This window comes from Toxorhynchites rutilus, chromosome 3 (assembly GCF_029784135.1).
Source record: "Toxorhynchites rutilus septentrionalis strain SRP chromosome 3, ASM2978413v1, whole genome shotgun sequence".
NCBI lineage: Eukaryota > Metazoa > Arthropoda > Insecta > Diptera > Culicidae > Toxorhynchites > Toxorhynchites rutilus.
Window position 1 is genome coordinate 13,548,219 of NC_073746.1, and position 17,864 is coordinate 13,566,082.

Consider the following 17,864-nt stretch of genomic DNA (forward strand, 5'->3'; position numbering starts at 1 on the left):
TCTGTATCCGAAATTTGGCGAAAAATCTGTAACATACAGAAGATTCTGTATATGTGGCAACCCTGCTGTATCCTAACGGTCCACGTTGACTGATATGAGCCAGTGGCGTCTCACCCGCCTGTTCAAACTGTTCATAGGACAGGTAGACAATCTCAGAAAAAATTAAAAAATTTGACGTCTAACCGGAATATATTATATATTTTTATATATTCTTCATGAGATAAACAATTGAATAATTATGAAATTTCAAGCGTTCTAATAGGCCTTTTCTAAAGGCTTGAGGTGAATAAATATTGTAGTTTAAAGACTCTATATAAGAAATCAATCAACTATAAAAGAGCTCGCCAAGAGTATGTTGGAGTTAGTAGCGGCTTGACCGCTGTAGCGTATTTAAAAAAATCAGTCACAACGAATAAATTATGTGCATAGAACTCCCCCGTAATAAACACGTTTTGGAGTTCAAAATGGATGTCTCGTATTTTATGATGACACATAAAATAAAATGCACTCCATTTTAACGTCACTTTGAACTCAAAAATGCTCGATTTTTGAATGATCTGATTGATCGCGGCTAAACGATTCTCTACTTGTACCACCACCACCATCTACAACGTATAAAATAAAAAAAACGCGTCTCATCTAACGGTATGAAAACCAACACGAAATACATTTTTAATCTTGTCTACACCTCGAACAAAAATTTAAAAAATTTACATCTTTCATTCACAACTCTCCGTCCGAAGCGATTTCGTGTCGAGGAAAATCTCTGCTCGCTGGTTGAAAAATGCAATCTTACATATATAAGACAAAGATTTTCCCACGTACGTATAACACATCATCACATAAGAACGGCTGATCAGATTTGAGTCTTCCGTATATCGTTGTGTTTGCTTCCACCCAAATTAGAATGATAGAATACCTTTGGAGAGTATTTAAAATAAAATTGAAAATTCGAAAAAAATGGCTACGTATATGTAGTGCAGTGAAAAGTGAAACTAGTTAAATTACGTCACAGATAGAAAATGAGTGATCGCTTCGCAGCTGGTAGTCATTATTTTCACACAGGAGTGAGGCATGCCACGCAAAGTTTCGCTGCTCTTCACAAACTAAACAGTGTGATCTTCCTTTGTATCCACCACAGCCTTGTTTGTGATATGAACATTAAAAAGAATGCTGTCTGCTCGCTGGTTGGTGCGAGTGAAAGAAAGAAAGAGAGAGTTATGTATTATAGTGGCTTTAAACTTTGTCAGTTCATTCGCCTCTATTGAAGGCCAATTTGGAAAACTTAACCTGAACTCTAGGCCTTGAGAAAGGTCATTTTGGACGCCGACAACGACTGATTTTCTGCTGGACGACTGATGGATTATGAATGTGAGGCTAACTAGAACGAACCAATATTGATGTGGTGGCTTCTTTTTCTAATTTTTCTCATTTCTCTTGGATAGATTGATATGCACGGTGAATAACGATGATTGTTCTCGGAGTGGTATTGATATATGGATGAATTGCAGAATTTATAAAGGAGAAGTTCTTACTCTGCAAGTATATATTGATGAATAAAATAAAAATAAACTAAAGTATATTTTACTGTTACTAAAATTGTGAAGGAGCGACCAACCTTTTAGCCGGTACAATTTGAGTAGCAAAATTCGGCCAATCAAAACATCACCTAGCGCAGTGGTTTTCAACCTGTTTTGCTCAATTCCCCCCTTTACGAAAATTAATCCCAGTGCTTCACCCCAATCATTATTTTGTAAGAAAGTCTGTAGCATAACAGTTATGTAAGAATACAAACGGTTTTGAAGTTATATTCGCAACAAACTTGATTTTATACTTGTATCTGATTACAAAAAAAAGTATATCAAGTTTGGCAAGTCCGTATGGCACCTGCGCCTGAACGATTTCCAAAAAAAATCGTAATTCTTGAGAACTTTGTCGATGAGCACACCTCATGTATTCGATATCCTGTCACGGTGGTTTGTTCCTATCAGCAGCATTGTAAGAATTCCAGATTCACATAAATTCTACGCAAAAGACAACAACACTCGCAACGCTTATTCCACATATCAGGATAAGAATCGATGATTTTGTTCTGAAATTGATCCGAAGCTTTCGTCACTGCCAGTCGGAAGGCATTTCTCACCATGTCCAAATTTGTTCTTTGGATATGAGGAAAATATTTTTCAAGCTTAACTTGTTGTGAAAAGTCTTCACACATGTTGTACAATTTTCTTTTTATGGTCTTCTGTACTGTTTCGTCGTCTGCTCCATCACCATTCACTGACGAAAGTCTTTCAAACATTGCGAAGTTGTTCAATTGAACATTACATTTCATGTTTGGGAATGTTTGCCGAGGATCGCAAATCTTAGCGTATCCAATAAAGCATTTGTGGCAATTTTTGCTAATCATTGTCATCTTCAAAGAGAAGTAAATGTGCAATACTCCCTTGCACAATTCCCCCCTTTTAATTACCAAATTCCCCACCGGTTGAAAATCACTGACCTAACGCGTTTAGACAGTGCTTGACATTTAACAATTATCCCATTGTTTGTAGCAAAAAATATAATTTTCTTCATTGTGATGGATGCGTAGAAATATTTTCCATTGATCCAAACATCTTTGCGATCTATCAATAAATGGTCGAGTTATATGCGTTCGAAATCTTTGGTTCTTTTCTTATATGTTCAGTTTTTAGATTTTTATTTAACACCTCATATTTTCCTGTTAAACCCGTGAGTTGATCATGTTTTGAGAAGAAAAGTTGCCTAGACGAAGAAATTGTTTGGGTTTCTTAACACTCGTATTTAGTGTATCTATGGGGTATTTGTAAACTGTGTGTTCAAGTCGTTTTGTTTATAGTTTTACAATAAAAATATCTACAAAGATAAGAAAAAATGTATTCGTGAAAGTTATGAAAACTGACACAATAAGCCTTAACTACAGTTTCCCTACAATAATGTCGGAAACGTCGGCCAGTTGGCTGTAAATCTGAATAGCGTTTATGGCATTGATACTGCAACGACCAATAGTGAACAATTTTGGTTTTGTCAATCTGTTTAGGATTTAGATAGCCGACTAATTAGCGAAAGTGTAGCAAAAATAATCGACGATTTGTGTGACCATCATGTAAGATATGTTTCGATCCGCTAAGATCGAAAAAAAATCCAAATTCAGATAATTGTTTGAAATTAATCGAATAGCACCGGAAATCGGGGCTTTCGAAAAAAAAATGAAGTCTTAAAATTACATGAAACGTCGAGATCTAGTGTCATCTCGAAAAAAAAATTTTTGTCAAAAATCGACACTCTGGGACTTTTTTTGGAATACGAAACGAAACGTAAGGTTTTGGGTACCAATAAAAATAGTTATCTCGATTTTTCATTCGGAACTTGCTGCGAAATGTTGATTTGCACGATAATATACCCTTTGCAAAATATTAGCTCATTCGAACTTCATTTATTAGTGTCACAGACGTAAAAATTTGAGTTTTTTTGGAAAACGAAAGACCACCGAAAATCGGGGTTTTCAAAAAAAATTGTTGGTGCCAAATGTCTTAAAATTGCATTACTCGTCGAGATTACTGTTAAAAAAAATCGTCAAAAAAATTTTTGACTAATTAGCGAAAGTGTAGCAAAAATAATCGGCGATTGGTGTGACCATCATGTAAGATATGTTTCGATCCGCTAAGATCGAAAAAAAATCCAAATTCAGGTAATTGTTTGAAATTAATCGAATAACACCGGAAATCGGGGTTTTCGAAAAAAAAATGAAGTCTTAAAGTTACATGAAACGTCGAGATCTAGTGTCATCTCGAAAATTTTTTTTTTGTCAAAAATCGACACTCTGGGACTTTTTTTGGAATACGAAACGAAACGTAAGGTTTTGGGTACCAATAAAAATAGTTATCTCGATTTTTCATTCGGAACTTGCTGCGAAATGTTGATTTGCACGATAATATACCCTTTGCAAAATATTAGCTCATTCGAACTTCATTTATTAGTGTCACAGACGTAAAAATTTGAGTTTTTTTGGAAAACGAAAGACCACCGAAAATCGGGGTTTTCAAAAAAATTGTTGGTGCCAAATGTCTTAAAATTGCATTACTCGTCGAGATTACTGTTGTCTCGAAAAAAAAAATCGTCAAAAAAATTTTTTTTGACCCTTGGTCGTTTTTCCGTCTGAAAAGTCGATATAAAAAAAAAATTTTTGAGATAACTGTAAATCTCGATGCTCCATGCAATTTTAAGACATTTGGCATAAACAAATTTAAAAACCCCAATTTCCGGTGATTTTTCTGTTTCCAAAAAACTAAAATTTTAACGTCTGCAAATGAAGTTCAAATGAGCTAATGTTTTGCATAGGGTATATTATCGTGCAAATCAACATTTCGCAACAAGTTCCGAATGAAAAATCGAGATAACTATTTTTATTGACACTTGAAACCATACGTTTCGCTTCGTAGAAAAAAAAACCCAGTGCGTCGATTTTTGACAAAAATGTTTTTTTTTTAGATGACACTAGATCTCGAAGTTTCATGCAATTTGAGGACATTTGGCATTAAAAATTTGTTTTCGAAAACCCCGATTTCCTTTACTCCCCTTGGGTGATTTTTCGATTTTCAAAAAACTCAAACTTCGATCGCTTTGTGCCACTCTCCCTTCAGTCCGATTGAGCTGATATTCTGCGTAGGTGTTTTTTCGAGGTGGTAAACATTTTGTATAGGGTAGCCTTTTGAAATTTCAGGGTGGATTTTTTTCCCATATATTCATGGCACCCTAATGAGCAGTGATGGAAGTGGATAACTTACGAAAGAGTCAAGCAAAAATAGGCATGGTCAAAAAACGATGGGTCGGTGGATCTTAGGGTTTGGAGGAGGCCTTTTCTGATAAATTCTGATCGTTTCTTCTTAATCTCTCAGTGTAATCTGTTCAGCTGTGATCAGTAGAGCCGTTAAACCATCGAGTAACAACCCAAAACGGATGACTTCCTTCCGGTTCCACATGCACGTTATTGGCGTCCAGGCTTTTAAGAACGCTTTAAAGATATTTGTGGTTGTTCGCTGCGCTTATCTCAAGATCTTTTGCGATCGATATTCCTTTATTTTATCTGTTTTCCAACGCTCGTGATAATCTGCTCTATATGTGGATCAATGTACAAACGACAATTTGAATCGCAACTTGTACTCACTGCTTATGTGGACAGTATGAAAACCAGTGACAAATCATGAAACTGGAATGGAGCCGACATGAGTTGTAATTATAACACAGCGGCGGAAACGCGAACCGTTTGATTAACTCTTGCCGTTTTTGGTGTCGAATGCGGTTGAAATTGCTCGTTTTTCAATAATTCAGAATGATCCAAATCACACCTTTAAACTGCAACAACTAGTGCGTGGATATAATCGCGGTTAATCTCGCGCAAATTTTCGCCACATTTCTAAAATAGATCGAAACTGGATACGAACCGGCGGACTCAGTAAAGTTGGGGGGAAGGCTAGCGACGGAAAGGCAAGCGAGCAAGCCAGCACACAATTCGGCGGAAATTGTTTGAGCTTTTCCGCCGCTTCGACTTCATCAACCTTTCGCGCTAATCGCTGGACCTAAACGGTTGGGTGCGTTGATCCGATCTTCTTCGAACGAGCGTGTGGACTGAGTGAGTGGGTCGTTTGGTAGGGAATAAGACGGTAGGCGGTAAATAAAATCACTCACGATGGCAAAATAAAATAAATTACTTCTCGGCGAAGCAGCGCGCTGAACACACAGACAGGAAAGCAAAGAAACACGTAGCTTCTCATTTGCTAGAAAGATTAAGAAGCGTTTTCTTCGCAATCTTGCGTCGAGGATGTGCATTTCGTACATGTCGGAGACTGCAGATATCGGGCCGAAGCCAGAAGTACATCGCACTGGTTGCACCGCCGCCTGGTTCTGGCCGGCACACCTTCAATCAGTGCCTATGATTGCCGTGAGTTGATCTTTTCCCTCTTCGCGATTTTGAACCGCCGGGAAACGCAACGACGTCAGCGCGAGCAGTCGGCCAACAAAGAGTGTCTCGGTGCTGGAGAGGAAGCCAGAGAGAAACAGGGAGAGAGTGAAAGAAAGAAAAAAAAAACAAGTATAACGAAATATATAATTTTCTCATATTTTCTGAGACTGACACAAAAGCGGAATGAATTAAAAAAGTTAGCGATGGAAAGAAAGAAAAAACGTGGAAGCGACGGTTGGGCCGCCGGCGATTGGATTGGGTGAGGGGACCTTTTTTTCGAGCGTTGGAGAGAACGAAGGCTTATTTCCTACCGCTTGAATGCCCTCTCGCTCAGAGGTCACACATAGCCGCGGTTCAGCCGTCGTACCGAACCAGCGAAATGATGGAAATTTTACTTTGCTCTATAAATTTCACAGCAAATTGAATTGCTGTTACTGGCAATCACAGTTGCCAACTATTTTTTTCAAAGATCAGGAAGAATGAAAATTAAAATCAGGATGAAATCAGGATAGCTCATATTGGGTTGTTCGGAAATTTCATGCCGATTTTTGAGAAAACAAAAGCATCATTTTTATAGGCAGTCTAACATATATTTAAATTTATTCTACATTCTAATTATTTCGTCATCCGTCACACAGCTTAAAAATTTTATCCTTTCAGAACATGTTTTTACTCACATTTTTAATGGTGCTATTTTTTTTTTTGTAGGGATCTTTTGATCGTTTATATATTTTACTAGCTGACCCGACGAACTTCGTCCCGCCCAAAATAGATATTTTTATTTGAATACTTTCAAACATCCTCGTTTTTTTACTAAGTGAACGTTAGTGAGTCCAATCACTGAACTCTTCATTGATTGATTATCCTTTGACCCATTACAATTTCCTTTTACTATAAATTGTCTAGTACTTCTACAAAAATTCGACCTTATAATATAACATTATTTTCAGACACAATTCTCGTTCAAGATTATTCAAGCATTTGGAAATAACATGTTGCATGGAATACATGTTTGATACAGAGAATATTACAAAATAAAGACAGCTCAAATCGGACCATTCCTTCCTCGGGTTTAGGCTACACCAACACCTTTGTCCTTCCATTTTTGTTTATATAGATAGAAGATATAGGAATGCGTTATTCCGTCTGAAAATCCTTTTCCACTTACGAACAAAAATCAAAAGGACTAACAACGTTTAGCTAACTGTAGAACAAATGGGAATTCAATTATCCGAATTTTCCGATTTTTCTCTCCGCTATATTGATCTACGGGGAGAGACGAATACAACGAGATATAGATGTTTCACCATTAAAATTGATTCTACTTTGAATCTGACGAACAAATGTTAAAGCCTGTGCACGTTAAATTTCGGACACCTTTCCTTCAGTGTAATGCAGAATGCAATGCATGTAATGCAGAAATTTGTGTTTCATTTATATGGCAGCACCAAAAGAACCAGAAGGAACCAGAATCGTGTACGCCATGGCACAAATTTTTTTTTTTTAAGATAGTAAAAATATTCGTCGTTCTATTTTTTTCGAGGCTCGAAAGTACGTCCGAAATTCGTACCTCTACACTAGAATACCCCCTTAAGCGGTGTCTGCTTACTGCGCATTACAACACATGCTTTATCATCTTGGTTCAGGGAACACATTCACTAAGACGCGACGCGAGACAAGACAAACACTTATTGTTTTTACTAAAATTACCTTAAGTGTCGACCGGTTTCGGGCGCGAAGCTGCCCATCTACGGGACAATGTCCGACTCAGGAAACACACCTCTTTCGGTATCAGAATAATCATGGCTACCAACACATTTTGGCACATGTGCCAAAATAGAACTGTGCTAAAATCGGCCGGGGTCTGTATTTACTATGGTTTCACCTGGTTTCACGTGGTTTAAAATTGATTCTACTTTGAATCTGACGAACAAATGTTAAAGCCTGTCCACGTTAAATTTTGGACAGTTTTCTTTCAGTGTAGTTTATGAAATATTTCACTTACATGACAGCTGAAACCCTTACTCTTTATTTCGATGTCCAACATGTTTACATTATTCTTCAGTTTGGTAAAATGGCGTCGAATCAAGTGGAAGTACGCAAACGCATTTTGCGCGAACGGCAACAAGATCCAACACTGTCGGTACGCGATCTCGCCAAAAAACTAAAACTGCCGAAGACTACCGTGTTTAGTGTGTGCAAATCGTTTGACCAGCGCTTAACTGTGGATCGGAAGGTTGGAAGCGGAACAAATTGAAAAGTATGCTCCCGACAGATGGACCGAAAGTTGGTTGCCATTATTGAGAAACATCCCAACCTTTCAGTTAGAAATGTGGCTCGAAAGGTTGGAAAATCAAAATCATATGTACAAAAAGTGAAGCAGAGGCTTGGACTGAAGGTGCCCAATCGTGATGATAAGCAAAATGTCACTGCAAAAAGCCGTGCTAAGGTGCTCTACACCCCGTTTTTGCAAAAATGTTCATGCACCATAATGGACGATGAAACTTATGTTCTCGAAGACTTCAAACAGCTTCCGGGTCTCGCTTTTTATACTGAAATGCGAAGGAATGCCGCAAGAAGCAGTCCAAATTCTCCAAAAAGTACTTGGTTTGACAGGCCATATGCAATTGTGGCCGAAAATCCGAATCTTTCGTCTCTACCGGCACTATCAACCAAGATGTATACGAGAAGGAATGTCTCCAGAAGCGGTTACTACCATTCATAAGAAGCCACTACTCTCCAGCGTTATTTTGGCCAGATTTGGCCTCTTGTCACTATGCAAAATCCATCCTGGAATGGTATAATGCACATGAGGTCAAATATGTGCCAAAACCAGCAAATCCACCGAACTGTCTAGAACTTCGCCCAGTGGAGAAGTACTGGGCTCTGATTAAGCGAAAACTATTCGAAACTAAGAAGAAAGCGAATGGCATTAATGATTTCAAGAGGAGATGGAAAAGCGCCGCCGCCAGCACATCTGAGGATACTGTACGGATGTTCCCAAGAAAGTTCGTGAATTTTACAGACAACGTAATTAACATCGAAAAAGCTTTCCATGTTCTAGATATGAGTCTATTTTACTGAAATAAACAATCGGTTTTGTTGTATTACGTGAATTTTTGTTTTACTGGCATCATCTTGGTGTCCGAAATTTAACGTGGATAGGCTTTATATGAAATCGCATTATACTGACTTTGAATTCAAAAAGTAAAAACTCCTGAGTAACATTACACTCATTACAATGTATTTCTTCATTAATAACTGCGGCTACTCGTACATACACTTCATGCAAGATAATGCTGTTCCTCAAACTTAGTCCCGTTATTTTTTCACTCTGGAAAAGCTTATTCAGTCGATTTGCAAAGATCATATATATTGATATAAAAGTCTGGTACAGCTTAGCATCAGGAGAAGGGTAGGGATCCCAGTATAATTTCTACGGATAATTTTCATTTTGATAAAGTAAAAAGTACAAAAATCAGTACAAATCAGGATCATTTCTGAAAAATCAGGCAAAATTGAGTGTTCCTCAGGATATCAGGGAGCGTGTCAAAAAGTCTGGGAAATCCTGAAAAATCATGAAGACTGGCATTTCTGCTGGCAATAGCTCTATGGGATTATTAACAGTTGCGTCGTCATCATGCGTCATCATCAATTCGAAACCTAATCATTTTTATCTTTCTTTTTTCTTGTAGGTAAAATCACAAACCATCAAATCACGCGTTAAGAGTAAGTAAAGTAAAAGTTTCCCTCTGTCTAAGAGTTATGCAACATACCGCCTCGTATTTATCGGAAAAATATCAACTGCCCGGAAGTAATACAATCATGGCTGGCAGCGTAATCTTCCATCGCGCTGAACAATGAAGCGACGAAGCCCGACAAGTTTTCCAACAATTTTGTCTCCTATTCGGGCGATGCTGTGGGTACCGAGCTGCCGAGAAACTGTCAAGAGATTCCGCATGTGCGCAATAATGTATTTGTCTGTGGATTTCCTTCCTTACACCACTGCACACACCGCTGATTTATTGGTTTTTCACACCGAAAGGAAATTTTTTTCCGGTAGCTTGGAAGGGGCCGATTGACTGCTGTGGAGAATATCTAATTCGTGTAAGAAAGCCCCTCGGTGCTAGCAATTATTTTAGTACCGAATTGAACCTGTTTGAATGTATGTATTCAAGAAGAGGAAGAAAAAAAACACCCCTTAGGGATGTGTAGGTGTCGATTTACATATACACTTATCCGAAGAAAATTATGTCGTTAAACGCTGTATTCGGGGAAAGCTGAAGCGAGCAAAATAACAGGGATTTTCTTGGAGGCACTTAAAATAAATGAATCATAAATTTCCATCATGACATGTTTCCCTAATTTGAGTCGCGCACTTATGTAGCGAAACGAGATGCAACCCAAATGTGTCGGAAATTATTCAACACATCCAGCAGCGTCATTTTTGCTTGAGAGGGAAAGCAGCGTTTATGCTCGTTTACCGGACACTTCAGTTCCTTTCTGCTGGTGAATTTTGGCATCTATAGAGATATGTTAATGGACTCTGGTAGAATGACGGAACAATTGTAATTACATTGAGCTTTTTTTTTGTATATTTGTATTGATTCCAGTCAATCGCACTTGATATCATTTCTACGTATGAAAACGCAAAATACGAATGACAAGCGTTTTCATTACATTTCGGGTGGGCTTTTATTTCCCTACATTTGTAGCAAAAACTGTGAATCTCACTCGAAGGGAGGACCGAACGACACGACACTCTCTCGCGATGTTGTTTTTGGACTTTATTTATTTTTCAGTGCGAGCAACCGAGTCACAATCTCTCCGTGTTCTCCCTCGCGACTTGATTATATATCCTGTTGCCCTCAGTCTTAGGTGCTCACCGCGAATTGTTTGTGATCTGTCGCACTTGGTTCGCTTTAGGCCGGGCGATTCCAACCAAGTTGGGATACGAATTGGAAACTATTCATTCATTTTGTTTGTTGACTTTATTGAAATTGCGAGGAACACCACCTGAAAGCCAATATAATTCACTAGACAATATGATATTGCCAATATCTCCTTACGACTTCTTCACGTATTAGCAGCAGGAAGTTATGATGACAAATTAAGAATAGCTCTCGATGGTCAAACACCAAAATACAAATAAATCTGAAAAGAACGTCATACATGGATATGGCCAGAAGAATCCCATATTGGGGCTCTACTTTCTTCGCTAGGAAGTTATGAGTCAACCACGTAAGTATGTCCGATATGAAGACGTGTGAGGATTCGCTGTTCATACATGTTGGCTCTAGCCTTCCATTTGCCGGTTGATGCTTCGATTCTACGGAACTGCAAGTCCCTTTCCCGATTTCATTCAGCCTCCCAAGTGAGAAGAATGGAATTGTTCGCCCTGCTTATGCGGGCCTTACCCATATTGATAATGGAGCCTCACCGCTCTTCGTTAGCAAGCCGATCGGCTTCCTCGTTCCCTGGGATCCCGGTGTGACCCGCAATCCAACATAGGGTCGCATTGATGCCTCTCAGCTGCTCTTCGATTTCTTGAACGATGGGGTGTTTGATCTTACCACCCTCTACAACTTTGAGGACGCTAGCCGAATCCGAACAAATTACGACGCTATTAGCATCGGTGACGCTCTCTAAGGCCAACTTAATGGCGAGAGCTTCACACGAGAAGATGCTAAACTCATTGAGAATTCTGATGCTAGTCTTAGCATTAGCATCGAGTATCCCAATGCACAATGGTCCAGGAGATGCATCTAAGTGGAAATTAGCGTTTAGAGCTTGACAGTTATCCTCTAGACAAAAACTGTCTCAGACAAAGTTTGTTACTCATGATAGAGCGCTCGTTTTTATGTTGTCAGAAATAGGGTGACCAAAATTATCGATGAAATAAAAAATCTAACTTTCTTATTTTTATAGATAGAGGTAAACATAGTTCGACAATGTTGTAGTTCCAATTATTTGAGACATATTTGTAGAACGAAATTTTTCTCTATCTCTTGAAATAGCCAATATAGCGCCTTTCAACAATGTTGTAGCCCCAGTTATTTTAAACAACTTTGCAGAACAAAACTTTTTTCTATCTTATGAAATAATCGATTTAGCGCTTTTTTCTAAGTTGCATTAGGGTGACCATGAAAAAACGTGTTTTTCTGTTTTAACTTTTATATTTCAAATTCTACATCAAAAATTTCAATTTACTCAAACACGAAAAATAACATAGTTTTGAAAATCACACATCATGTAGAGTAAAATATGCTCTTTCAAATGCCACGTTCATTTTTGTTCACGAACTATTGATAGGGGCGCTGATCAAATAAACAAGCTCGTGAACGTGACGGATGTAAGTAACACGGATATTTACTCACAAGTGTACTCGTGATGCAAACATTTCCACCATTCCGTATAAGTAATCTTTGAGCATTAAAGGACACTAAAGTTGATTCCGATTCATCGACGATTAACCCTTTCATTACGGCAATGTGCTCCGCCGAAGTGCTATCCCAGTACGGAGCACTGCGCCGAAAAGTATGCACATCGCGCTGGTGTGATCGAAGAGCAGTATGAATTTCATGTCGTTTTAACACTTTAAGGACCGGGAAGAAATCTGTAAGACATACGGCTGGAACCGCACGTTTTGGCTTGTGTGAAGTTGCTTGCTTTACTTGCATGTTTTTAAGAGGCTTTAAACTTTGCAGTTCATTCGCCTCTATGTGTGAAAAAGTTTTTGTTGCGTGCAAGTTTCTGTTCAACGTCTTGCTGGATTTAATGAATAATGAATTATTTCAGTTGAAATAAATTGATTGTTTATCAAGTAACAACCTTCAAAATCATGCTCATTAGATAGAGAATTGAATCATTCATTCAATCGAAAGTTATAGATTGAAACGTGAACGTGGGTCAATATAGGAAAATATACAGAATTTTGAAAATCAAAAAAGTTGTTCGAATAGAGTTATCGAAGTTATTCGATAGAGAAATATTTTACCTATCTTCCAGCCACAATTTTATTATTCGGAAAAGGGTCTGAGGAATGTTATATGCCAAGTTGTATGGGAGAAAATAATTATTTTGAAGAAAATTTAAAAAAGTTATTTGAAAGGACCGAAAACACATTCTCGAGATAGTACTCATTCAATAAAGAATATTGTTATTTATCTTTAGCCAAATTTTCATTGGTCGGAAAAGGGTCTAAGAAAAGTTATAGACCAAAACCTGAACAACTTGTATGGGTGAAATAAATTACTTTAAAGAAAATTGAAAAAAGTTATTTGAAAGCACATTTTCGAGATTGTACTCATTCGATAAAGAATATTTTTATTATTCTTTAGCCAAATTTTCATTGGTCCGAAAAGGGTATGCGAAAAGTTATTGGCCAAAACGTTCACGAGTTGTACGGGGGAAAGGGTCTGGCTGGGTAAGGAATTCTCCTATATGGTATTACTCAAAAATCTATCCCCCGCGTGAAAAAAAAACTCCTGGGTATATAGAATTTATTGGAGTTTTCAAAAAATTTATCGTTCATACAATAATATCTCAGTACTGAATGGTCCACAAAAACGTTGTAGAAATGAAATGAAAGATAGTTGATAACGTTAATTGGATTTACTATCTTTGAAAAAACAGAAAGAAATCGATTCCTCATTTCTTCCCGATATTTTTGTCCGCTACATCTACATACATCGAAATACAAATTTCCGTGTAAATCCAAAAAAAATAACATAAAATATTTCGTGTAAATCCATGTAAATTATGCTTTAAAGAGATTTATATCCCATCTTCATTTGTTGAGATTTCACGATTTTCAAGCATTTCAAAAATCGCCTAAAAATTCTACATCGCACTCTGTTCCTTATTTTTTTTTTTCGAGTGTGAAAAAGTTGTATTTCCATTTTCGATAAATTTATTAATTTCTCTCCTACAACTTGTATACATTTTGGCCCATACCTTTTCTCAGATTCTTTTCCGGCCAACGAAATTTTTTCTGAAGATGTATAGAAGTATTATCTATCCAATGAGTATTATCTCAAAAATGTGTTTTGGAAACATTCAAATAACTTTTTTAAATTTTCTTCAAACTAATTAATACATGTTGTATTGGTTTTGGGCTATAACTTTTCTAAGACACTTTCCCGACCAATAGAAATTTTGCTGAAGATAGGGTCATAACTGGGTCTCATATCCTTTTTCGATTGATAAAATTGTGGCTGAAAGATAGGTAAAATATTTCACTATCAAATAACTTCGATAACTCTATACGAACAACTTTTTTTGCTATTCAAAATTCTGTATATTTTCCTATATTGACCCATGCTCACGTTTCAGTCTATAACTCTTCTCTGTCACGATCGAGAAAACAAAAGAATTATGTTGAAAGATGAATGATTCAATTGTATGAGCATGAATATGATTTTGAAGGTTGTTACTTGATAAACAATCAATTTATTTCAATAGAAATAATTCATTGTTCATTAAATCCAGCAAGACGTTGAACAGAAACTTTCACGCAACAACAACTTTTATCTGCTAATTTCACACAAGTCCGTAATTAAGGAACGCCAAAACGAGAAATCTCGTGAGCGGTCCGCAAAGTGTTAAGACGACGCTCGTAACGAAAGGGTTAATTGTTTGAATTCATATTGAGATGGGGAAGAATTTGTGTCGATTCAAATTCGGAAGCAAAAAAAATCAATGAACAAAACAATGCAGTTCGCTAATTTTGACAACCACCGATACCCATTCATCTGCCCTAGGCCATGTGTCACTATCCGATTTAGCGGGGCACATTCTGCGTACCGAACACAATAGAGCATCGAATGCAGGGCAGGGCACGGCACGGGGGGCGGATGTGCGGGGACAAAAGACAAAGAAACGGAAAGAAATGTGTTTGGCGACGGCGGTATGGCGGTGTCGTGTGTGTGTGTGTCGATGTAGGCAGGGGATACGAGACACAACTCTGACCCATTGGGTTGATGAGTAAAACTGAGCATAAGCACACTGAGTTTTTGGCGAGTGAGTGAATGAGAAACAACAGACAAGCGAGACAGAGAGAGGGAGAGAGAGAGAGAAGACCGACCGTCCATCTTGTGTGTGAAGCTGAATGAACCGTTGTTGCCTTCAGTTCGTCTCTCGCCGTCGTCGCCGTCGAATCGTTTCGAATCAGGCAGTGGCGCGTGGTATCGCGTCGTCGGCTTGATACATAAGTGGTCTATTGTTTTGCCAATAGCTATCCGGATAATCTGATTATAATAAGGATCTGAGAAGTGTTTAGAATATAGTGGTGTAGATTAGTATGCTAGTTTTACTAAGTAAATATGCGCGTGGATGAATACAGTGTGCACAGTGTGATCGGATCGTAACGTGAGTGAATGCCCGATGTGCATATGTTATAGATGAGGACCGAATGGGATATTGGCGTCACTTTGTTGAAATGCGAGCAACAGCGAAAACAAAAGCGATTGGTGATTGTGTAATGGAACAAAAATGTGATTTATACTGAGGCAGTATCGTTGCCCGTCGTCGCGCGTCGTCGTCATCATCCATGTTGTTGTTGGTGGTGTTTCTTTGTTAGCCGCGCCGCAGACCAGCGCCAATGTCGAGTCTTTTTGTGTTTTTATCTGATTCCTTCCGAGTAAATTTTGCGACGCTCATACACACAACCCGAGGGTTCGCTCTTTGCGCTTTTGCTGATGAGTGGCCACCTCCGGCGGCGCTCGGACCTTGTTTTGCTCGGGAAGGTTCTGCGCTTCACGCGTGCGGATGTGTTGGTGTGCTGAAGCGCGCGACCTATTCGGAAAACACTATAAGTGAGAGGCTTAAAAAACAAATATTTGTGTATGTGTGTATCCACAATAAATATGTGTATACAATATTTCTAAGGTGAATTTCTTCATATTAAATGTTTCAGATGCATTTTTTTCGTGCTCTCGCACGCCAAAAAGGCAGCCATTTTGACTACTCTCGGTGTGCGCTCGATTGTGTCGCAGCAGAGACCGGGTCCCCGTGTGCTGGGCCGGATAGGAAGGAGGATTAAAGAAAAGAGACACGGGAGCGCGACAAAACGAACGGCGGGCAGACCGTGTAGAATACGCGAAGACAACGACCGCGTTCGACAGCTCTCCTATTGGGGCATTCAAGTGGGGATGGCCCAGGAAAAGATTGTCTAAATAGGTTATTACAATTGCGCGTACCTGTTCGGTGTTGCTTATCGGATAAAATATCAAAACAATCCCTCGAAGAACGTGTTGCCATTGTTACCAGTGACGACTTGTGCGTGTAAACAAACAAACAGCTGGTGTTTGGGGAGTGCGTATGTGTGCCAATGGTGTGCTTGTGTACAACGAAAAAGATTTATATTTTCGTTTTACTCGTGTTTTCACACTGGCTAAGTATATGTTAAGCTTATCAGTAGTGACAAGTGACTCATCGGGAATCACAATTTCATGGTATATTTTGTATATAACAACAAACGGTGAAGATAAGGATTTTTTCGTGCAATAGACATCCCCGGGGTGCCCCGGCTGCTGTCGCTGGCGGTGGTGGTTCTTTGTCTTCGGAACGCCACCATCGGATGGTGATCTGTATCAATCATGCAGAGACTAATCTCGCTGTGAAACTTTTCATCCATCGAAGCCCACAAAGGTAAGATATGAAAAGGCAAATATATATTGAACTATTTAGAAAAATCGATATTCTTCCATAACACATTCTGACTCTCCAGAGTTGGGTGTTTTTTTCCTTCTTTACCTCCGTACATTGCTTGATAGCGATGGTGCTGCTGCTGCTGCTCAAAACTTCGTCGTCGTTGTCGTCGTTGCCGCCGTCTTGTTGTTCCTCTTCCCCATTCGGCTGGGTTATTAGAGAGGTTATGGAAGCGCTCCGGCTTCGCTCTGGTTTTACTTCTTGCGCGTTCACTCACCCCACAATCCTCTGCTGACACTTCCTCCACCTGCTGCTTCTGCTGCTGTTGTGTGGCTCCATCTCTGCAGTCCATTTTCCTGTCCTGTATGATTCCGACTATCGTTACACCGCCTTTCACCCCAATTTAATCCAAGTTTGCCGTTGTGTGTATATTTCAACTCATCAACGGTGCCGCAGCCGCTGCCGGTTTTGTCGTTCGTCACTGCTTTGGGACGCTATTACGGCCCTGGTCTGGTCCTCTCCCCGCCCGGGAGGAGTTTGACTCTGGATGAATGCGAGGGAGATTTTTTCTTTCTGTGTTCGCTGCGCGCTCAGCCCAGGACACCGAAAATGGGCGCTCGGAGGATGGCAGAAATTAAAACGGGTACCACCACCATTGCTTTTAATGGGAATATTGTAGAAAGCAAACATACATATAAAAAAAACAAGGGATGAGGAGGATGCGTTTGGTTATCGTCCTCCTCGTCGTCGTGTGCTGCTGTGGAAAGTGTTGGGCAGATGCAGAGATGGAGAGACAGGGTCGAGATCGAGCATGCCAACGGCAACAGAGAGTGGGTTGGATTATAATTTGATTGCTCCGTGTTTCTGCCTCGTCCCGCTACCGCTCGACTTTTTTGTGGTTAGAAGAGAATAAACTTCGAATGCACCACCGTATTCGTACGCGTTTTTCCACTCGTGTTTAATTCATAATATTATTTTTCAGGTTTTTGCTACCATTTGGTGTTTTGTTATAGTTAGAATTTTTCATGCGGAAATGTGGGGATTTTTGTTGCTAATATAAAGTCGGATAGATGAGTGTTTTTTCTTGGTTCTTCCAACTGATTAAGATAAAAGATTCAGCGGATATCTGTTCCGGTAAAGCGATGTGCACGAAAAGTGTTACAAATTGGTAAACTATACCAAACTGACCAGTGTAGTCTCTCTCTTCTCTCGTTGACTAATACTCTGAAAA

The 17,864-nt window shown here is 39.0% G+C and overlaps 1 protein-coding gene across 19 annotated transcripts in view; it reads left to right on the forward strand.

Moving 5' to 3' along the window:
* Nucleotides 1-17,864, forward strand: part of LOC129778600 (uncharacterized) — a 190,428-nt gene that overhangs the window by 31,689 nt on the left and 140,875 nt on the right. For 9 of the 19 annotated variants that reach the window (XM_055785593.1, XM_055785608.1, XM_055785603.1 and 6 more), the window contains exon 1: nt 15,110-15,352. The exons of 2 other annotated variants lie outside the window; for them this stretch is intronic. The gene's annotated coding sequence lies outside the window, so the exon portion shown is untranslated. Of the gene's footprint in view, nt 1-15,108; nt 15,462-15,513; nt 15,872-15,974; nt 16,163-16,419; nt 16,438-17,864 lie in introns of those variants that run through there. 8 more of the 19 variants (XM_055785611.1, XM_055785612.1, XM_055785594.1 and 5 more) reach the window with 7 other exon arrangements.